Here is a 24,488-nt window from a genome sequence, read left to right as displayed (position 1 = left end):
ATAACAACTTGCATTTATCTAACATCCTTGTGTGAATAAAAATGTTCTGAGTGCATAAATCAGCCAAAGGTTGTCACAGAAAAGAAGCAAGTGATGTTGGAATGGACAACAAATGGGTATTTCAAGGTGCATGCTTGAAAGGATACCTCCGAGGAAGGAGAGAGAAAATATTGAGTTCTATGGAAGATATCCCAGAATTTAAGGCTCAGGCATGTGAAGAAATGACCTTAATAAGGGACTGAGAGAATTGGTTAAGTTTGAAAGGAGCTGAAAACAAATCAAATATAATCAATAAGTTGTCATATCTAATCTTGCAGTTCTTGTAAATTAAGTAAATTTTAAAAAAACTCCTTAAAGCAGATAGGTTACAGGATCTAGGCTGAAGAAAACTGGGGAGAAACAGAAAAATTAGGTATCCCAGTGTCTATGAAGAGCTTTAATTAGAATCCCTGCAGTGTGGAAACAGGCCATTTAGCCCATTGAGTCCACACTGCCCCTCCAAAGAGCATTCCACTCAGACCCCACCCCCTACTTTATCCCTGTAACTCTACATTTTCCATGCCTAATCCAAGTAACTTGCACATCTTTAGGCTCTGGGAGGTAACCAGAGACCCAAAGGAAACCCATACAGACACAGGGAAAGCGTGCAAACTCCACACAGTCACCCGAGGCTGGAATCAAACTTGGGTACCTGGCGCAGTGAGGCAGCAATGCTAACCAATGAGTGATTATGCCAACCTGTACTAACCCAACAAAGAAGCCTAATCTATTGTTCTCTATCAGCACTGGGACGTGCAAACATTGGTATTTGGTGTTTTGGTTTCATGAGATTGAGAGTGGGAGGTTGGGATATTTGGATCTTAATAGAAGGAGTGCTCATTGAAATCTGCTCATTATCTTGGAAAAGGGATTGGAATAAAGATTCTCACAGTGCCAGAGACCCGGGTTCGATTCCAACCTCGGGGAACCCTCTGGGTGGAGTTTGCACATTCTCCCTGTGTCTGTGTGTTTCCTCTTGGTCCTGCCACAATCCAAAGATGTGCAGGTTAGGTGAATTGGCTATGCTCAATTGGCCATAGTAACCAGGGATGTGTAGGTAAAGGGCTTTTGCCCGAAACGTCGATTTTGCTGCTCCTTGGATGCTGCCTGAACTGCTGTCTCTTCCAGCAACACTAATCCAAAATCCAGGGATGTGTAGGTTAGGTGCTTTGGTCAGGGGTAAATGTAAGGTTGGGGAATGGCTCTGGGTGGATTACCCCTCGGTGGATCGGTGGGCCAAATAGCCTGTTTCCACGCTGTAGCGATTCCATGATTGAGTTTGAAACTTTACAGGGTCCTTAAGGTTTCGCATTGCAGCTGCACAGCACCAAGGACGTGGGTTTGATTCCACCCCCTGTGTGGAGTTTTCATATTCTTCCTGTGTCTGCATGGGTTTCATCTGGGAGATCTGGTTTCCTCCCATAATCCAAAGATGTACAGGTTAGGTGGATTGGCTGGCCATGTTAAATTGCCTTGTAGTGTCCAGGGATGTGTAGACTTGGTGGATTAGCCATGGGAAATGCCGGGATACTGTGACGTAGTCAGGGGGTGTGTCTCGATGGGTGCTTTTCGGAGGGTCGGTGCAGACTCAATGGGCTGAATGGCTAGCTTCCACACTGCAGGGATCCTATAATGCTATAATCTTATGATCTAGAATCTGAGCTTGTCCCTTTGCTTCTCCATTAATTTGTGTAAACCCAACAACAGCGACTTCCTCCTCTGTAGCCTCTGAAATAAAAAACATGTCCCAAGGCACTTCACAGATTGACATCGTGAAGATCCATCTGCTAGCGACTGAGCTCTTCCTTTCAGAGCTCCCTCCTCCACACCCAACTTTACTCCCTCACTCTTCCACAGATGCTGAAGTCCTGAAGCATCACTACATTGCCCGAGACGCCAGGCTTCATGTGTGACATCTTCCATCGAGTGCCACAGACCCTACTGACTAATGTGGCAATGTAGGCTGATCCTGCCCCTTTTGAGCAGGGACCATTCATTGCATAGAGACCAGGAGGGGCAACTGGAGCCCATTTCCCCTCCCTCACCACTCAGTGAGTGATGACTTTTGTGCCACTTCTACCCACAATTGAACATAGAGGAGAGAGAGAGAGAGAGAGGGGGGGGGGGCTGGGCACTCTCTATCCATTCAAGGCAGCACCTTGATTATTAAAGCCTTCCATGATTTTTAAAAGGTGAAGCGAAAATTTTCTCTTCCTTCCCTCTCAGTTACAAAGTTCTTTTGTTGATGGGCCCTTCTGCATTTAATTTTAAGTTTCTCAGAACCTGTTTCATTCACTCAAAGGGGAAAAATACACACAGACACACACATACACATAATTACACAAACACACACACAGACACAAATACACACATGCACACATAGTTACACATAGACACAGACAGACACACATACACATAGATACAGACATACATACACACACACACATCATGCAGCTCCACACAGTCAGACAGCATCGCTCGAACTGTGAAATGAACTAATTACCATCTTAGAGAGGTGTTAACAAGCTGCAAACATGGCCTGTCTGGCAGGAGAAGATTAGCTTGCTTTGGCTCTGTTTGCTTTTCTTAAAGTAACCCCTGCCCTTCCCTGATCCTTGTGCTGTTAACCTTGTGTAATGAGTCAATAAATAATTCTGTCTCCCCAAGAGGCAGTTCAGATGCTACAAGCAATCCTATTAGCATGTGCTTAACTTGGGGCACTTTTGACAGTATTACATTTTTCATTGGAGGGAGGATTGCATTGTGAAGTGTAAGCAAGGTGAATCCAAATAAAAGCAAAATATTACTGATGCTGGAAATTTAAAATAACAACAGGCAATGCTGGAGAAACTCATCAGGTTTGGTAGCATCCAGTGAAATAGAATTAGTGTTCAGAACTCAGAAAAGGGTCATACTATTAACTCTATTGTTCTCTCCAAAGACGCTGCCGGACCTGCTGAGTTTTTACAGCACTCTCTGCTTTTATATGGATCCTTTTGACTGTTCAGGAAATGAATGGACACGTGGACCGAGCAAAGCCCAATCTGCTAATAACTGGGAAGTTCAAACTGTGCTTTCCTGTGCCCAGTGATCCATTTGAGAAAACAGCTCAGCTGGTCTGTGAGATTGGCAGAAATGACTTTTGATGTAATTGAATTGAATTACAGTGGGGTGGCAGGTGGCTCAGTGTCAGGAGCCCCAGGTTCAATGCCAGTGTTGGGGTTGGCACATTTTCCCTGCATCTGCACTGGTTTCCTCCCACAGTCCAAAGATTTGCAGGTTAGGTGGAACAGCCATGGGAAACTCCAGGTTAGAGAAGGTGGGACTGGTTGGGATGATCTTTGGAACGTTGGTGTAGACTTGAATGGTCAGTCTCTACATTGTAGGGATTCCATGAGCTCTAAATTAAATTAGCTTTATTATCAGATGTGAGCAGAAGATGGTACTGCAGATGCTGGAGATCAGAATCAAGATTAGAGTGGTGCTGGAAAAGCACAGCAGGTCAGGCAGCATCTGAGGAGCAGGAGCATTCCTGATGAAGGGCTTTTGCCCAAAACGTCGATTCTTCCTGCTCCTTGGATGCTGTCTGACCTGCTGTGCTTTTCCAGCACCACTCTAAACTTGACTTATTATCATATGTACTCATTGTACGACAAAGTTTACAAGTCGCCATCTTAGGTACAAAGGTACCTGGGTACAGATTCTTTAGTACAAGTTCTTGGGGAAAAGAAATTAGAAAAATAAAGAAATAAAAAGTCCAGCATTATAGATCATAGGAAGAAATAGAAAATAGAGAAATAATAATGCAAATTCTTCAAAAATAAAGGAATGTTGAGGAGAAACATGGAAGGTGTCTCTGATATTCGGAAGGAATTTGAAATCCATGCTTTCTCATTCATTGGATACAAATACCAATGTTTTCTCTACCTAATTGAGCTTAAATAATTAATGGTGTCTCACTTCCTTAACTGCTACAGTCCATTCAGTGCAGGTTCATGCACAGTATTGTTCAGGTGGGATGTACAGGGTTTTGACGCAGCGGTCATGAAAGGGCAGCCATATATTTGCAAGTCAAGATGGCGTGTGTCTGACGACATAGGAGCAGAAGTAACCCATTCAGAGCATTGATCTGCTCCACCAATCCATGAGATTGTGGCCAATCTGTTAATCCTGAACTCCACTTTTCCTGACTTATCCCTGTAACCCTCAATTTAATTAAAAAGCTGTCCATCTCAGCCTTAAATATACTTAAAGACTCAACCAGAACAACAAAATAAAACAAAAGTTGCTGGGAAAACTCGGCAGGTTTGGTTCTGAAGAAGGAATACTGGACTCAAAATGTTAACTCAAGTTTTATCTTCACAGATTCAGCAGTCTGCCATACATGCTGAGATTTTCCAAGCAATTTCTTGGAGATTTTGTTCCAGCCAGAGCAGCCCTCTGCTGTATCAGATCCACTACTATATGAGGGAAGGAGTTCTTCCCCATCAATGTCTTTAACAGAAACCTTTCATTCTAAAATGGCGCCCTCTGAATCCAGACTCTCCCACAAGCGGAAACAAGTTCTGAGTATCTAACCTGCCAAGACCCTGAAAAATGCTTTTATGCTTCAGGCTCACCTCTCATTATCCTAAATTCTAATGAATTCAGACCTTACCTGATCATCCTTTCCTCTTAAGACAGTCCCTCAACCTAGTGTACATTCTTTGGATGAAAGACTTTCCTACAATTCCTCTCCTGCATCTCACTATAAATTTGTGCCCCCTATTTGGGGACCTCTGAATTAAATGGGTGATAGACATAGGACAGATATAGAGGTGGTTCTTTACTCAGAGAGCAGTGAGGGCGTGGAATACCATCCCTGCAACAGTAGTAGACTACTCAACTTTAAGGGTATTTAAATAATCATTGGATAAATATATGGACAAGAATGGAATGGTTTAGGTTAAATGTTTTCAGATTGGTTTCACAGGTCGATGCAGCATTGAGGGCTGAAGGACCTGTACTGAGCTATAATGTTCTATGTTCTAAATGGAATACAACCTGCCTCTTCTACCGAGGATTTTCATAGAAATGATTTGATGTGGGTCTGGGGTCGGAAGGAGGGTGGAGTGCAGCAGGTACACCCATTTCGATTTAATGTGTTGGTCACTCAGCTGGTGTTACACCTACACCAAATTGGTGCCCACGTTTTGCCCAGGACCATGGCGGAGCAGACGGTGGAGCTGCTGAAGATGTAGTATCATTGCTCAGACGGTCTGGGGGGGGTTGGTTGGAGCCTCCTGTACAGACTGGGCAGAGTGTACTGCACCGTCCTGATATGCTGTGCTCCATACAATTGGAGCAGGTAACAGGTGTTGTGAGAGGGAACTGGGGGAGCTGAAACAGTCTGTTAAAGAGAAGGGTGAGGACATTGAGGAGGATGGAGATCTCCTTGTCTATGGCAGAGCACCGTGTGGGTGGCACAGTGGCACAGTGGTTAGCACTGCTGCCTCACAGCGCCAGAGACCCGGGTTCAATTCCCGCCTCAGGCGACTGACTGTGTGGAGTTTGCACATTCTCCCCGTGTCTGCGTGGGTTTCCTCCGGGTGCTCCGGTTTCCTCCCACAGTCCAAAGATGTGCAGGTCAGGTGAATTGGCCATGCTAAATTGCCCGTAGTGTTAGGTAAGGGGTAAATGTAGGGGTATGGGTGGGTTGCGCTTCGGCCGGTTGGTGTGGACTTGTTGGGCCGAAGGGCCTGTTTCCACACTGTAAGTAATCTAATCTAATCTAATCTTAGCTGCATTGGGAGCTACAAAGCAGACAGGAGCTCATTCACACCTGGTTCCAGTCAATGAAAGCTGGCTGCAGCAGACCATCATGGACGACAGAATCGTCATTGGTCACGATGCCAGTGTTTGGATTGCATAGTGATTGGAGAATGTAGCTTCTGTTCCTTTTGTTTGTGATCCCTTTTGTTGGTTGTAAATACAAGTTCATTTTTGGAGTTGGCTGATTGCTTGCCTGTCTGTGATGTTCGTCTACTGGACGATGACAAGAGGCAGGTCCCTATCAGACACTAGGGACAGAGTACCGGTGACTTAGAGAGGGTGCTTAAATGGGATGTAGCTGAGAATAGGTAAACTGTGTGGCCTGGTGGATAAATGGCGACCAGGATGTGAGAATGGGGTTATATGTGCCAGGGAGTGTCAAACATGTTGGCTATATGCTATGAACTGCAGAGTTGCTGTGCTATTAATAATCCGCAAGGGGCAACACCGAATTGAACAACGGTCTTTTAAAGATGGAATGAGCTCAAGGCCAACGTCCGCTGAGTGGTGAACCATTCTGGGAATCATGCGTGGTTAGATGGGGCAAGATTCGGGTGAGTCAGACGGCATGAGGTGGGTTTTGGGAGATAAGGAGGGGAGTTTGGGAAAGGATGGTGTGAAATTTCTCTGGGCCACATGGCAAAAAACTCTCCAAAGAATGTGAAACACCTCGCACTTTACCAAAAAAAATGTAAGATTCAGTCCTTTATCCCTGCACATTTGGAATATCTGATAGCTGTCTCTATATAAAATATAATGATAGATGTATTACCAAGAATGATAGCCACCTAGAAGGAGGTGATGGCCCAGTGGTATTATCACTGAGCTGTTAATCCAGAGACCTGGGTAATAAGACCATAAGCTGAAAATGTGTTGCTGGAAAAGCGCAGCAGGCCAGGCAGCATCCAGGGAACAGGATTTCCCTGGATGCTGCCTGGCCTGCTGCGCTTTTCCAGCAACACATTTTCAGCTCTGATCTCCAGCATCTGCAGACCTCACTTTCTCCTAATAAGACTATAAGACATAGGAGCAGAAATTAGGCCAGTCAGCCCATCGAGTCTGCTCCACCATTCATTCATGGCTGATAGATTTCTCCACTCCATTTTCCCATTTTCTCTCTGTAACCCTTGATCCCCTTGACAATCAAGAAACTATCTGTCTCTGAAATTAAATATACTCATGACCTAGCCTCCACAGCCTTCAGTGGCAATGAATTCCATAGAATCACCATTCCCTGGCTGAAGATGTTTCTCCTTATTTCTGTTCTAAGGGGAATGTTCTGGGGGATTCAGGTTCAAATCCTGCCACAGCAGATAGTGGAATTAGAATTCAATATATTAAAAAAAATCTGAATTATGAGTCTAGTGATGGCTGTAAATCCATTGTTGATTATCGGTGGAGGGCAATCCCCATCTGGTTCACTAATGCCCATTAGAACAGTGCCATCCTTACCTGGTCTGGCCTACATGTGACTCCAGACCCATTGGAACGTGTTGACCCTTAAATGCGCCCTGGGCAATGAGGGATGGGCAATAAATGCCGACCTATCCATTGACATCCTTGTTCCATGAATGAATGAAGGAAAAGAAAAAACCACTAGATCCAAGGAAGCGGACTTCACAAGTATACAATTTCTACAGCTGAAAAAATGAACAAAATATTGAGGCTGAAGTGTGAACTCTGTGATGGAATTCACAACTGTTCTGGTTTGGTCGTCACAGTGTCTCCAAAGCAGAGCTGCCTGTCCTAGGCACAGCGAAACAAATGCAGAGATCTCCCTTTGAGGTTACACACAGTTCATCTTTACTTTTAGCTCGACACATTATCTCCAGCAGTACACATTTAGTTACTGCACACCATTGAACTGATTGCCATGGTCAAATGTAACTGCAGTCCTTGTATCTTGAGTGGCAGCTGGTTAAACCACATGGCCTTGTGTATTTTTAACTGGCCAGTGTTGTTTCATTAGTGGTTGTGGCTGTCTCTATAAGTGGTTGAAATTGTACAGGCGAGACTTTAAAAAGTTCATGCCTTGACCTGAAGTTTGAATATAAGTGCGGATTCTCGCTCCTGCTTAATATATCCAAAAGGCCTATGGATGGTCAAAACAGACAGGTGTTTCCTGTGGCTGCAGACCTATACAAATCAATGAAGGCAGCAGGGCAGTTGAGACATTGGTAAAAAAGGCAAATAGGATCCTGTTTTTTTCAATAGTAAATCGACAGATTAGAGAAACTAGGTCTGAGACAAAGGAAGACATGGAGCAGATTTGATAAACCTGTTCCAGATGTTGAGAGAAACAGAAACAGAAATTGCTGGAGAAACTCAGCAGGTCTGGCAGCACCTGAGGAGAGAAAGCAGAGTTAACATTCTGATTCCAGTATGAGTCTTCCACAGAACAGTAGCCATTCTATCAGCGCTCCCTGAGCTTGTTCCATCTTTTAAAAGCCACTTGACAAACACTGACAATCTAACAATGCCCCTCATGGGCAACATACCAGCAAGGCAGCCACAACCTCTTTTAGGGGTGGCACAGTGGTTCAGTGGCTAGCACTGCTGCCTCACAGCACCAGGGTCCTAGATTCGATTCCAGCCTTGGGCGACTGTCTGTGTGGAATTTGCACATTCTCCCAGTGTGTGCATGGGTTCCCTCTGGTTTCCTCCCACGGTTCAAAGATGTGCAGGTTAGGTGAATTGGCCATGCTAAATTGCCCATAGTGTTAGGTGGATTAGTCATGGGTAAATGTAGGGGAATGTGTGGGTTGCCCTTCGGAGGGTTGGTGTGGACTTGTTGGGCTGAAGGGCCTGTTTCCACACTGTAGGTAATCAAACCATTTCTGAATAAGAGTCATACTGGACCTGAAACCTTAACTCTGTTTTTCTCTCTCTGCAAATGCTGCCTGAACCTTGTGAGTTTCCCAGCAAACTCTGTTTGTTTCTGATTTCTGACATCTATATTTGCCCTTTATCTAAATGTTGAGGGGTCAGCAGTGCAGGCAGTGAGAAACCAGATGGTCAGGATCAGAGGAAACTGGTATAAGGGGAATGCCCAAAAAGCCAAATGAGGAGACAGAAAAAAAAATATTTTGCATCCCGAGTGATTGTGATCAGGAATGCACTGCCTGAGAATGTGGTGGAGGTGGATTCAAACTTGCCTTTCAAAAAGAAATTGAATGATAACTGGAAGAGAAAGGAATAGTGGCACTGTAGGGCATAGATTGGGAATTGGGAAAGCTGAGTTGATCTCACAGAGAGCTGGTATGGACATGAAGGGACAAATGATCACTTTCTGGGCTGTACCCATTCTATAATTCAATGGAAAACCTGTGAGCACACTTTACAAACCTTTGAATTGTGCAGCCTTGAAATTGCCAGAATGAGTTGTCTCTGAATTGTAACTCGTGCTCCAAAGAGCATCATGCTAAGGGCAAGTGCTGGCAAGATCTGGGAATTAAAGCACACTTTATTGTACATCTCTTGCTGTCAGACCCATTCTTTAGACCTTGGAATTATCCTTGACCTCACAAGACCCACAAGCTGGGAGACAATAATAGTGAAACCCGACTGAGAAAGCAGCTTGTGTGGTGCAGTACCTGATGCTTTTCATGGACACTTGGCTGAACAACAGGCTAAATGATGCCATCTACAGGAATGTACTTTAGTGATATTGTCTTTAGCTTCTTCCTTGTACATAAAATAATGGACATGGGACAAATCACACCCACTGGGGATGGGGTAGGTTCCGATATTGCACCAAAAGACAATCATATCTACCTGGGATGGAGGAGACTCTCATAAAGCACCACAACACAGCGCTACGCACCATCCTGACTTGGAAATATACCACCATTCCTTCACTGTCACTGGATCAAAATCATGGAATTCCCTCCCTAAGCGCATTGCTGGACAACCTACAGCACGTGGACTGCAGCGGTTCAAGAGGGCAGTTCACTACCACCTTCTCAAGAGCAACTAAGGACTGGTAATAAAAATGCTGACCAGCCAACAATGTCCATGAGTGAATTAAAAAAGCTCTTAATGTTGGCTGACTCCATGAGAAGCAAGTTCTGCTTCAAGCGTGGCATGTGAGGTGGCGATGTGGGCTGGTGTGTTTTGTGTTGGTACCTGTTGGTAAGCCGGTGTAGCCACTGGCCATCATGAATGGCTCACCGGAGATATTGCCATTTTCCGCTGCTGTCAGCTAGTGTCTCTCAAGGCTTTCATGTCAGCCTTGCGAACATCCTACTGGCCTCAATGATGACAACAAAGTTTCCAAAGTGAATAGGGAGTTGCTGTTTTAGCTGCTACTTCCCTCTCTGCTACAATTAAATCTGAAAATCTTTCATTATATCAGTTCACTCCTCATTTTCAAAAACGACTCATCTTCCGTTTCCTGAACCTCACTACAGGGGTCAGCGTTTGTTCAGTGCAAGCGCTCTCATCTCTCAGTCAGAGGGTTCAAACTCCTACCTTGATCGCCACAGAGACCACAACTTCAGGAAACAAATTCAAACATCCAGTTAATAGGCAAAAGAATGATACAAGTTAAGGAAGTGGTCAATGAGTTAGCAAGTGGAGAATAATGTGGGAAAACGTGAGATGGTTCATTTCTGAAAGGAGAATAAAAGAACAGAATATTATCTAAATGGAGAAAAACTGCTGAATGCCGCAACATAAAGGTACTTGGGGGGAATTGTGCATCAAACACAGAAGGCTAGCACACAGGTGTAACAAGTAATCAGGAAGGCTAATGGAATGTTGGTCCTTGTTTCAAGGCGGTTGGAATATAAGAGTAGGGAAACCTTCCTGCAACTGTACAAGGTGATGGGGAGACAACTGCTGGAGTACTGTTAGCGGTTTAAGGAAAAATATCATTTCATTGGAGGCTGTTTACAGAATGTTCATTGGGATAATCCCCATTATGGAATGATTGTCTTATGATTAAAGATTCAATAGGATGGGACTCTATACTTGTAGTTTAGAAGACTGAGAGGTGATCTCATTGAGAAATGTGGAATTCTTAAGGGGCTTGACAGGAGCATGATCTTATTAAATGGCTGAGCAGACTTGATGGGCCAAATGGGCTAATCCTGCTCCTATTTCTTATATTCTTATGGTCTTAAATGCTGAGAGGATGTTTCTCCTCGTGGGAGAGTCTAGGACCAGAGGGCGTAGGCTCAGAATTAAGGGGCAGCAATTTAAGCTTGAGATGAACAGGAATTTGTTCTCTCAGAGGGTTGTCAGTCTTTGGAATTCGTTACCACACAGAGCTGTCGGGGTAGAGACCTTGCATGTATTTAAGACTGAGACACATTCTTGATCAGTCGGAGAATTAGTAGTTATGGGCGAAAGGCCTGGATGTAAGGAATGTCCACTTCACTAAAGTCCTGAGGACCATTGCAAAGGATTGCTAGCTTTACTTCAGTCTGAGTTGAGACCCTCCGGAGAGTGGAGGTATTACCGGGTTAAAAGGAGGTGCAAATTCCTCAGGCACTCTTTTTGATTGAAGTGTATAAGATCCTGAATGGTCTTGATAAGGTCGATGTGAGATGGATGTTTCCTCTTTGGAAGGTTGATATGGACTTGATAGGCCAAATGGCCTGTCACCACACCTTAGGATTTCTATGACTTTAGGATGACTGTTGCTTGGAATGGATAGATGCTTGTTAGATGAGGGGATCAAAGGTTATGGGGGCAGATGGGAAAATGGAATTTGAAACGCAAACAGATCAATCTTATTGAATGGCAGAATGGGCTTAAAGGGCCAAATGGCCTACTGCTGCTCCTACTCCATACGTGCCCAAGTCTATAATTGCCTGGGATCACTACTGAATCTGCTTTGATGTTCTGGTAATGTGGGAATAGGATTGCCAAGGAACTTCAAAAACATAACCCCTCCGTAAAGCAGGAATTAGAGTGTCACTTCATGGCAGTGAGCTTCACACAGCTCATGCAGAAGAAGCTGTGATTTCTGCAGTTAGTCAGGGATGTAATCTCTACTGCTGAATGTGATTAGTCCGGGAAAACATCTCTGAGCATTGACAAAGACAAAGCTCAATCAGTGAAAGATTTATGTTTATATACTGCCTTCCATGAACATTGTTGTGCTCCGCAGCTAATTAAGTACAGTTCCTGTTTGCAATGTACCTGGGCTGGCAAACACTTGCCACCCCCATTCTCGCTGCCCCCTCAACACCTTCCTTGTCATTGCAGATTGTTAAAAAAAAATTCAGATTAAATGATCTTCGCAGTTTCTTGTCATGATTCCACACAAATTAATTATTTGGAACAGAGGGACTCACAATACTGTCTGGAATCTGTCCAGACTTGGTGTAACAAGGGATATCGAGTCTCACAGGAACGCTGAGTGGCTGCTGGCTCTCCGTCTCACTGACAGTCAGACTTTGTGCTGTTTCTGTGATGGCTCAGAGAAGCCAGTAGATGGGATGTGTGTTATCTTACTTATTTTTGTCTGTGTGATCGGCAGAGATGGCACCAGCCAGTACACACTGGCACAGAGACGGCTAGTCATTGCCTTGGGGGTCACAGGGTCTAACACAAGGTGATGCTATCGCAGCTTAGCAGTCTGCTGTTGTCAACGATTTGAGGATGGAACCCTGTGCCCTGACTGAGATACAGAGGGCTCCTTGCGTTGACAGTTTAGACATTGTGAGGTCCCATTAATGCTTTGAGAATAAATAAAAGAACCGCGCAGGAACTCACCCTTCCGACCACCATGCCTGTGCCAACATACATGGCCTTACCAAACTAAAACCTTTTGCCTCCATGCGATCTGCATCCCTCTGTTCCCTTCCCTATTCGAGTATCTGTGAAGATGCCTCTTAAACATTGCTATTGTATCTGCTTCTCCCACCTCTTCTGGCAGCACGTACCTATGTGTTTAAAAACTTACTTCTCACGTCTTCTTTAAACTTGCCCCCTTTTACTTTCAGAGCGGCATGGTGGCTAATGGTAATTAGCACCATGACCTTACAGCACCAGGGATGCGGGTTTGATTCCAGCCTTGGGTGACTGCCTTTGTGGAGCTTGTATGTTCTCCTGTGTCTGTGTGGGTTTCCTCCCGGGATCTCTGGTTTCCTCTCACATCCAAAGATGTGCAGGGTAGGTGCTTTGGCCATGCTAAACTGCCCTGAAATATCCAGGAACGTGCAGACTTAGTGGATGATAAATATAGGGTGGGGTCTGGGTCTGGGTGGTATGTTCTTTGGAGGGTTGGTGCAGACTGAATGGACTGAATGGCCTCTTTCTGCACTGTAGGGATTCTATGATTCTACCTTAAACCTATGTCCCCTAGTAATTGACATTTCTACCCTAAGAAAAAGACTCCAACTATCCATGCTTCATGTAGTTCTGTACGCTTCTATCAGGTGTCCCGCACCCTGACACTCAAATGAAAATAAACCAAGTTTGCCTGAACTCTCCTTAAAGCTAATCCCGCCAAATCAAGCACCATCCTGGTAAACCTTCTTTTGTACCTTCTCCAAAACTTCCATATCCTTCTGGTGGTGGGGTTATCAGAACCGTACACAATGTTGCAATGTGGCCTAATAAAAGTTCTATATATGCCTTGCCAATTTTTATACTCTATGCCCCGACTCAAGAAGGCAACATGCCAAATGCCTTCTTGATCACCTTATCCTCCTGTGTTGCTACTTTCAGGGAAATGTGCCATCCAGTGTGATATTGAGTTACACGGACTGGAGAGATTCAACATTAGTAGCATAGAATATAGGAGTAGGAGTAGGTCGCTCGGCCCTTTGAGCCCAGCTAGCCATTCAATATGATCATGGCTGAAGAACAGCTGCGAGAAAAGGGCACGTCCAACCTTGGCAGAGGCCAAACAAAGGTTTTGGCTGGAATTATGTCTGAATCTGCTGGAACAACTGGCATTCAGTCAGCTGAGTATATCCTCCACATGATATTACATCCTACCATTGCCTGTTGTAAGTGCATGTTCAAGTTGAATTAGAGCTCATAAGAGGACTGTAGGATGTCGGGTCAAGGACAAGCTGCTCTACTCATTCAATCTTAAAATTGCATGGCTCAGGATGAGGCCATTTGTTTGATTATCCTGGTGTTGTCTCTTGGAAGAAACTATCCAGTTAATTCCATTCCTCTGATCATTGTCTATAACCCTGTAAATACCTTATTTGTAAGGAATTATCCTTTTTCACATTACAATTAACTAATTAATCTGCCTCCATCACCCTGTCAGGCTGCATATTTCAATCATATCAATTCATTGTGTAGCAAAATTCACCACATTTCCTCTTCCTCTTTTGTTGATTATCTTAAACTTGTCCTGTCAGTGAAAATCATTTCTCCCTGTCTGCTCTATCAAGGCCCTTTAATTTTGGAAACCTTTATTTATGTTGCTAAAATTTACTTTGGTTTGATCTTGTATCTGGTCAATTAATCCTAATGGCTTTGATATGTGGGGTGATACGGTGGCTCAGCGGTTAACACTGCTGCCTCACAACACCAGGGTCCCAGGTTCAATTCCAGCCTTGGGTGACTGTCTGGTGTGGAGTTTGCACATTGTCTGTGTTGGTTTCCTCGCACAGTCACAAAGATGTGAAGGTCAGGTGAATTGGCCATGCTAAATTGCCCATAGTGTTAGGTGCATTAGTCAGATGGAGATGGGACTGGGTGGGTTGGTGTGGACTTTTTGGCCTGAATGGCCTGTGTCCACACTGTAGGGAATCTAATCTAGTATCAGCTTGCTACCTGGGCATAAAAGTTATAGCAATGGAGTTGAAGACTGGATGATTGATCAAACAGACTGACATCTGGGCACCAAGTTGAAAGTCTACCCCAAGCTCAGGATAATTGGGCTACAACAACAACAATATGTACTTATATAGCGCTGTCAATGTTGTACAATCTTCCAGTACTTGTGGGTATCTGGAATTCACTGACTGAAAGATTGCTATAGCTGTAAATCTTCACAACAATTAAGAAGTGTTTTAAATGATCACTTGAAATGCTGTAACACACAAGGCTACAAGCCAAGTGCTGGAAGATGGGACTAGAATAGATAGGTGCTTAATGACTAATGTGGACATGATGGGCCAAAGGCTTTTCCCTCGCTGTAAAACTCTATGACTCTAAGCTTTGCTAAGAGTGGGATTATCTTTCATTCTTCTGACACCTTCTGGTCACAGACCAATGATTTCATCCCATTCCCTGTCAACTGAATGGGAACTGTTCACAAAGTCATCCTTCTAATCACAGAGCTGCACCATCGCTTTGATCTATTTCCATAACATCACCTGACATCATACCTGCCTCAGCTCATTTGACACTTGAACCTTCATCCAGGCTTTTAAAAATCTTAAAGTTTACTATTCTAATGTCCTGTTGGTCAGTCTCCCATTTTCCATTTCTGTAAACATAAAGTCATCCAAAACTGCTGCCTGATTCTTAATTTGTACTAAATCAGATTTAGATTAGATTAGATTAGATTCCCTACAGTACCTGTCAGTTCCTGTGCTCTCGACCCTACATTGACTGTCACTTAACTAAAAACTAAATTCCCATCTTTGTTCTCAAGTCCCTTTAAGACCTTGCCTTTCCCCAATCTCTGCAGTCTTTTCCAGCTCCATAACCCTCTGCCTTTGCTTCTCTTTTGATCTTGCTCAATGTTTGTCAGTCTACATTGGTGCCATGTCGCTAGCTGCCAAGACTCTAATCTCTGGGATCGCCTTACTAAATCTCTCCACACTTCTTCCTCCCTTTCATTCTTTAAGGTGTTTTGTTTTTGTTCAATCTTTTGGTCACCTGCCCTAGAATCCACTTGTGTGTGTGTCTTTAGAATACTGTCTCAACTGCTTCTGGACTTTATAATATGTTACAGTTACGATATTGATACAAGTTATTGTCGTTATCATAAAGGAGCAAAGAGAAAGGTTCAACAAGCACTTAGTGCATAGAAGAATGGCTGACAATTACTAAAAGTAAGGTTAGGAAGAGAAAAATAATCATATCTTGCAAAACGTTAGTGTTTTGGGGGTTTCGTGTGTCAGCAGATGAGAATTCCTGGGCCCCTCAGTTACCACAGTTCCTGGGCTTATACTGCTTCCAACACATGGGAATTGCAATACATGTATGATTGGGAAATTCTGTTGAAAATTATGGAGCATTGTTGAGCACAACCGAATGATCAAGTAATAAAGAGAGGGAGCAGCACACTGCAGCACTTCAGAGAACAACAGAATCTTGATCAGATGGGCCAATGGGCCGAGGAGTGGCAGATGGAGTTTGATTTAGATAAATGTGAGGTGCTGCAAGGCAAATCAGGACAGGACTTACACACTTAATGGTAAGGTCCTGGGGAGTGCTGCTGAAAAAAGAGACCTTGGAGTGCAGGTTCATAGTTCCTTGAAAATGGAGTCGCAGGTAGATAGGATAGTGTAGGAGGCGTTTGGTATGCTTTCCTTTATTAGTCAGAACACTGATATAGGAGTTGGGAGGTCATGTTGCAACTGTACAGGACATTGGTTAGGCCACTTTTGGAATATCATGTGCAATTCTGGTCTCCCTCCTTCCAAAGGTTCAGAAAAGATTTAGAAGAATGTTGCCAGGGTTCGAGGGTTTGAGTTAAAGGGTTTCCCTTGGAGCATCAGAGGTGTTCCTGTCTGCCTCCAACTCACAGGCTGTCACAATAATAGCAAGATTGTGGTCTACAGGACAGTAAGGGGAGGAGAGGGAATCACTGAGGGGTAAAGAGACAAAGCTCTCTGTTTGGCTACTGGAGGTCCAGCAGCCCATACAGCGAGAGTCAAAGATGCTCTGAAAATAAACTGCTAAACCTTCTCCACTTTCCAATGAATGATAAGATACAGGACAGATAGTGCAGCCCCTCAGGAACTTAACCTCTGTGCAGAGGTCAAATTTTATACATGTTTATAAAATCATGAGAGGCATGAATAGGATAAATAGACAAGGTCTTTTCCCTGGAATGGGGGAAGTCCAGAACTAGAGGGCATAGATTTAGGGTGAGAGGGGAAAGATATAAAAGGGATTGAAGGGGCAACCTTTTCACATAGAGGGTGGCATGTGTATGAAATGAGCTGCCAGAGGAAGTGCTGGAGGCTCGTACAGTTGCAACATTTAAAAGGCATCCAGATGGGTATATGAATAGGAAGTGTTTAGAGGGTTATGGGCCAAGTACTGGAAAATGGGACTAGATTAATTTAGGTATTCTGGTCGGCCTGGACGTGTTGACCAAAGGGTCTGTTTCCATGCTGTACAGCTCTTAGTCTCGAGAAGTAAGAAGTTGATACAGCATTGTGCGGCTGTACAGGACATTAATTAGACCACTTTTGGAATACTGCGTTCAGTTCTGGCTTCCCAGCTATAGAAAAGATGTTGTTAAATTTGAAAGGATGTCGCCAAAGTTGGAGGGTTTGAGCTATAGGGAGAAGCTGAATAGGCTGGGGCTATCATGGATCACCCAAAGTCATTTTCTTCAGCTCCTCTCCAATTCTGCATTTCCCAAGTGAAGACAAGATGAGAAAAAAGATAAATAAAGAGAAGATTTAGAGTCTCCTTATTTCAGGCACTGGCTCTGAGCTAGCTGGTAACAGCCAGTGTATTGTGCACATGGAAGTAAAGGATGACTTGGTGACGAGATAATAGCCTTTGTGTAGTTATTTCAGTCAGATTCTTTTTTGTTAGTGGGTGGAAGTCAGACCTGGGGAAGTTATATCATGTTTTTAAAGACTCTTAGACAGACTTGACCACTTTTTTTGGGTTGGCCCATTGGATCCTCATTACAATATGCCGACAACCAATTGCTGAGTGACTGGACTGTGTGAGGCGGTGGTGTCTTGTGGGGCTCACACATGACTGGAGACTACTTGCTGCAGTAATTGAGGGTGGGAATGCAATGATATCCCAGTGAGAATAGGCTGCATTCCCAGCCAGAACAGAGCAACTGTATAATTCCCCAGTCAATCACAGCTGTAAGTGACTGGGATTGATTTGATGTAATAATTCAGCTTGCTGCATTTCAAACACTCTTTTTACATACCATCTCTAAATAGGTTGCTTCTTTTTTTGAGTTCTCAATTATGGTAAAATGCACATATTTGGCTGTAAGGCCTACAGGCTGCGAGTCCCGTCTGCCTCCAACTCACGGGCTGTCACAATAATAGCAAGATTGTGGTCTACAGGACAGTAGGGGAAGGAGAGGGAATCACTGAGGGGTAAAGAGACAAAGCTCTCTGTTTGGCTACTGGAGTTCCAGCAGCCCATACAGCGAGAATCAAAGATGCTCTGAAAATAAACTGCTAAACCTTCTCCACTTTCCAATGAATGATAAGATACAAGACAGACAGTGCAACCCCTCAGGAACTTAACCTCTGTGCAGAGATCAAATGTTAAAAATAGGTCAGGCCAACACATTTCATTCTGAGCTGTGAACACCTGCAGCTATGGATTTTCTCTGTGTACAGATGAGACTGAACACTGGCATCAGCTCTCGGGACTGACTGTTACTCACATTCACACAGCAAATTCAGACTGATTTCCACACTGAAATAATGACACTGACATCATTATTTCAACCATATCCCAGTGGATAAGGGAGCCATTTGGCCCATCATACTGGTGTTGGCTCTTGGAAGCCACTATCCAATTTGTCTGTGCCCTTACTTTTCCTCACTGTCCTATAATTGTTTTTCTCCTCCTCAAACAGCTATACAATTCCTCTTTGAACGTTACTTTTTGAGTCAGCACCCATGACCCTTTCAGGCAATTCATGCCTTTCGTAACAATTCACTGTAATCTCAAGATATGTTTGTGTTTTTGTTTGGCGATTACCTTGAGTTTATCTCTTTGTAGAGATGAAATACTTGACAACTTCAGTCCATTAAGAATATAAGAGCAATCGCAAGAAAGCAAAGACTAATCTGTCACTGGCATTCTTAGCCTGGCTTCCATTTACTCTGCCTCCTAATTCAGGGATCAGTGCTTGGACCCCAGCGATTCACAACACAGGCCAACAAAATGAGTAAGAGTAGGCCATGTGGCTCTTTGTGCCTGCGCCACTGTTCATTATGATCATGGTTGATCATCCAATCCAATAGCTTATTCCCACTTGACACCCATATTGTTTGATTCCTGACGCCCCAAGTGTTGTGATCAAATCGTTCTTGAAATTAGACTGTATTTTGGCCTTGATTGCAGGTAATATCCAGCATTATAAGATGCTGACAGCCGTGAAGACTTTGCCAATTTTAAGAACGTGAGGTGCTGGTGTTGGACTGGGATGGACAAGGTCAGAAGTCACATGACACCAGGATATAGTCCAACAGGTTTATTTGAAATCATAAGCTTTCGCAGTGCTGCTCCTTTGTCACTTTCAAATTATTCTCTCTAAGGCAGACAACACCCTGGCTTGGAGAGACATCATCATTGCATCATCATAGCTGAACCACTGTCCCAGGATTCCCTATCTGACAGCACTGTCAGAGCACCATCACTAGGTAGAGTACCGCAGTTCATGAAGAATGCCCAACACCAGCTTCTCAGGCGTAGTGGGAGAGGTGATGAACATTGATCTTTCCCACTTCCTAAGAATGGACTGTTTTGTTTCATAGAAAATGGTCTTGTTTTCAATCCATTGTTCAGCCCAATCTGGGCTGGTCACCTAAACACCTACACCCTCCTGAATCTCTTGACACATTTAACAAAGAAAAATGCCCTGAGACATTTCACAAGCTTTCTATTAAGCAACCTTTGATATGAGGCCCATAGGGAGGCATGAGGACAAGTCAGACTCTAAAGAGAGAAGTGGAAGGATGAGAATGGGAAACGTTTAGGGAAGGAATCACGGAGATTAGGGTGTACACAGCTAAACTGTGTTTTAAAAACTTCACTCATTGGGTGCAAGCGCCACTGGCTGGGCCAGTATTTATTGTCCTTGAGAAGGATTGTAGAATGATGAAAATCAAGACTATACAAGAGGTTACAATGGAGGCATGTAGGGATCTCAGTAAGGTGTAGGTTGAGTCGAATACAGGATGGATATAAGCAAGGATATGGAGGGGATTGAACACAGGAATGAGAATTTAAAAATCGAAGCATTGTTGTACTGGAGATCAATGCAGGTCATCTAGTATGTTAAGTGAATGAGATTCAGTGCAAGCAATCCAAGTAACAGAGGTCTGAATGAGCTTATATTTCTGGAGGATAGAAAGTGGAAGGCTATCTGTAGAAATATTGGATTAGTTGAGGCTTGAGGCAACATAGCCATGGAGGAGGGATTTGCTGCCAGATGAACTGAGGCAAATGATTGCAGCTATAGCTCCTTCAGGAGAGAAGGGACAAAGTCAGAATTTCAGGGAATCAGATCTTCCTTAAGAGCCCCCACTAACTATCCCGCATCCGAGATCATCAAGAAGCCACGACCTCCCAAATCCAAGTTAACCTACCAGATACCAGCAAGGTCTCTACTCACAAATAATCAGTACTATCCACATGGCTGTAGTTCCAGATGTCAGCACTGGTGTGTTGGTCATAAAATAGAAATAGGCTAAATATTAATTCTCTTGTTCATGAAAGAAATTTGATATTTTACCCTCAAACAAAATGCATCAGTAGACTTCAAGAACTTGATGACTTGAATGTGACTCAAAGCTCATTGATGTGGCTGCCTTCTTTTTGACACTGATAAATTGGACAATGCAATGTAGCTTAGCAACACTATGGACAATCGGTTAGCTCTAAGTTTTCTCTTTAACAAAATCACGTGTACATGTTATGCTATTTATACCACCTCCGTATTTTAGTTCTTTGGATTCGTAACATATGCTTGGGTGAGCATTAGTGTACCTGCATCACATGGTGATGTTTTTATGGTCTTTAAGCTTCTAATCCTCAGACCACAAACTTCAGTGGGCAGATAAAATGAAGGTAGTTTCTTCCAAAACTCTAAATACGATTGTTTTAAATTATTCTTTTCTCTGTGAATAAATATACAAATGCTTTTTTTTGCTGGTTTTCCTTTCTTGTCTTCAAAATGCTGCAACAGAAATTGGCAACATTTCCAATTTAATTTTCCTATCGATACATGGCTTCTTATCTTCCCCAAATTGTATCCCCTGGAATGTAAAAGGTTAACTGGGTGACAAATTTTTAACCAGTAAGGGAATCAAAGGTGATGGGGCAAAGAATTCCTGAGATTCATCACCTCTGAGAGAAAAAATTCTTCTTCATTTTTATCCTAACTGGACAATCTCTTGCTCTGAGATTATGGGGAAGCTATGGTCTTATGGTATTGTCACTAGACTGTTAATTCAGAGACCCAGGTAATGTTCTGAGAACCAGGGTTTGAATCCCAAGGCAGATGGTGGAATTTGAATTCAATAAAAATCTGGAATTAAGAATCTAATGGTGACCATGAATCAATTGTTGGAAAAGACCCATCTGGTTCACTAATGTCCTTTAGGGAAGGAAACTGCCCTCCTTACCTGGTCTGGCCTACATGAGACTCCAGACCCACAGCAATGTGGTTGACCTTTAGGGATGGGCAATAAATGCTTTCACTCTGTGAATGAATAAAAAACAAACTCATTGGTCCTAAACTCTCCTAAAAGGGGAAACAACATCTCTTCACCCACCCTGTCAAGTCCACAACAATTTTTTATGTTTCAGTAAGGTCACCTCATTTATTTAAAATTCCAATGAGTACAGGCTGAACCCACTCAACCTCCCTTGGAAGCAAAATGCTCCATATCCTGGATCAATCTTGTGAGCTTTCTCTCGACTCCCTCAAATGCCAGTTTCCATCGATAAAGGGATCAAAACTGTTTATAGTACTCCATACGTGCTCCAAATTAAACCTTTTATCAATTTAGCAAGACTTTCTTATTTTTATACTCCATTCCCTTTGAAATAAAAAAAAAATCCTTTTGGCTTTCCCAATTACCTGCTGAATTAGGATGCTAACATTTTCTGATTTATGCTCCCAAATCCCTCTCCTGGTGTCTTTCTCTGTTTAAATAACGTTCAGCTTCTCTATTCTTCCTGCCAAAGTGCATAGCCTCACATTTTCCCAAATTATGTTCTACCTGCCAAGTTTTTACCCACTCACTTAACCTGTCTACACACCCACACAGGCTCTTTGGGTTGTCCTCACCACTTGCCGTTCTCCTTATTTTTGTGTCATCTGTAATCTGGCTGCGCAACATTCACTTTCCTCATCCAATTTATTAAAACATATTGTAAGCAATTGTACCCACAGCACTAATCCTGTGGCTCTCCACTGCTCACAGGTTACCATCCTGAAAATGACTCCTTTGTCCCAACTCTTTGCTTTGATGTACCTTTCTAAAGAGCAATCTTCAGAATTGAACACAGTATTCCATCTAACCAGTGTTTTATGAAGGTATAGTGCAGTGTCTTGCTTGTTTGCATTTATGTTTCAGTTCATAAAGCCATATGTTTTTTCAACAATCTTCTCAACTTATCCCGGAACTTTCAAACTTCTTAAAGTGCTTCGACCATTTTAAGTCTCCCTGTTCCTGTGCATGTTTGGAAATTGTGGTATTTAGTTTACATTGTTTCTCCCCACTCTTCTGCCCGACGTGAGTCACATAGCACTTCTCTACATTAAATATATTTCTATATCATGAATCAGCCCATTTGCGGTGTGCCTATATCGTCCTCCTCAAGTTTGTCATAATCTCCGCGTTGCGAATTACATTTCCAAATTTCCTGTTGCCTTTGACCTTTGAAATTATGCCCCCGTATTAGCAACTCTGAGTAATTAATAAACGTGAAAATTAGCAGTAATGCCAGTGTGAAAATAGAAATCAGGAGAGATATAACATGAGTTGCTGGTTAAGGTTTTGCATAAAGTCAGTATGTACTCAAAACTGTCAAGGATGAGAAAGCCATGTAATTTGCCTCCTTTGTATCTAGGAGCCACCCAACCTTGTAGACCCTTTAATTTTTACGGACAATAGCTTGCTGAACATACTGTCCAAATATTAATTATCTCAGATTTACACCTCAAAGAACCTTTATATCATTTATCTGTAAAGCATCACAAGCTCTGTTTTCATCTACAAATGTCCAAAATGCCTTTTGCCTTCAAACTGTTCATTTCTGACCCCCTTTTGTTCATTAATTAGCAGCACGTTCCTCTAATTTTTATTGACAGTAAATGCTTCGGTTGGGTGCTGCTTTTGAAATTGTCTGGGCCATGACCTGTCAATGCACTCTGAATTTGTAACCTGTCATATGCTGAGATGTTTGAGAGCTGCGATGCTGTCACCGTTCTATCTCCAGATGAAGTGGAAGCATTTTTTTTTGTTTTTGTTGCCAGCATGCTGCCCAGGGGCCATGTAATGTCACTTCCGTATCATGTCAATCCTTAATCAATCTGTCTGGGCAGATGGTGGATAGAGGGCCTCTTGACATACACAGATTAGGACAGTCTTTGTTTAATAGGCAATACTTTCAGCCTCAATGAAACATCTAGTGTGTTTGTGGGTGTCATAGGAACATTAAGGACAGGAGGAGACCATTCAGCCCCTTGAGCCTACTCCATCAACTTCATTTACCTGTCTTTGCTCCAAATCCCTTGAACACCTAACAAAATTTCATCTCCCTCAGTCTTGAAAGTACCAATTTTCTCAATAACCATGTTCTTTTAGGGAAGAGAAATCCTGACTTTTACTCAAAACAGCAAGTGCTGGAGATCACAGCAGGTCAGTCAGCATCCACAGAGATACAGCAAGCTAATCATCTAGACTTGAAACATTAGCTTGCTTCCTCTCCATGGATGCTGCCTGACCCGCTGTGATCTCCAGCACTTGCTGTTTTCAGGACAGATTCCAGCATCTGCTGTAATTTGCTCCTCCCTGACTTTTACTGCCTTCTTTTTGTTATGAAAAGGTTCTCTCTGATTTCACTCTCGAGTGGCCCAATTCTACTTTGAACATTTTGCCTTTTTGCTTTTGACTTTTCCACTTAACAGAAGTAATTTTTACGTACCTACTTCATTGCATATCTCTGTCACATTTTCAACACTTTGATCAGATCACATTCTGCCTTCTATACTCGAGGGGATACAAGTCAAGTTTGTGTTAATGTGCATGTGCTCCGGCAAAAGAAGAATGCTGTAAAATAAACTGTGTTTTAAAGCTCAGAGTGCAGTGATTTTTCAGTAACCAGGGCTGGAAGTATGATATCAAATTGTGCCATGATCTTGGACATTGAATACAGTAACTGATATTGTTCTCCATGCTTGGGTGAAGTTACTGAATCACATTCTCAAATTTCCAGCTCAATTGCTGTCAAAGCTGTAAAATCTGTACAGCTTCTCAGACATGATCAGGACCTGTCAGATCTCATTCATTGGAGTGAGATTCATTCAGCTTGCTTTAAAATATGTGACCCACTTTGAGGATTTCCGCTCTTAATACATACATCTCCACTGTGCTTGCAGCACTGGTATGAATGTGTTTATATGTCCACATGACATTCCTGCAGTCTGTTATATTTAATAGGAACAATAAACTGTTAAATGTAAACAGGTTAACAGGTTCATTTAACAGCGGATGAAAGATCTTCTTGCGAACATGTTAACATTTTCATATTGCAGG

The sequence above is a fragment of the Chiloscyllium plagiosum genome, unplaced genomic scaffold (assembly GCF_037043375.1).
Source record: "Chiloscyllium plagiosum isolate Xiang-an unplaced genomic scaffold, Cpla_swu_hap1 HiC_scaffold_32, whole genome shotgun sequence".
NCBI classification, from domain to species: Eukaryota; Metazoa; Chordata; class Chondrichthyes; order Orectolobiformes; family Hemiscylliidae; genus Chiloscyllium; species Chiloscyllium plagiosum.
This window is presented reverse-complemented; position numbering follows the sequence as displayed.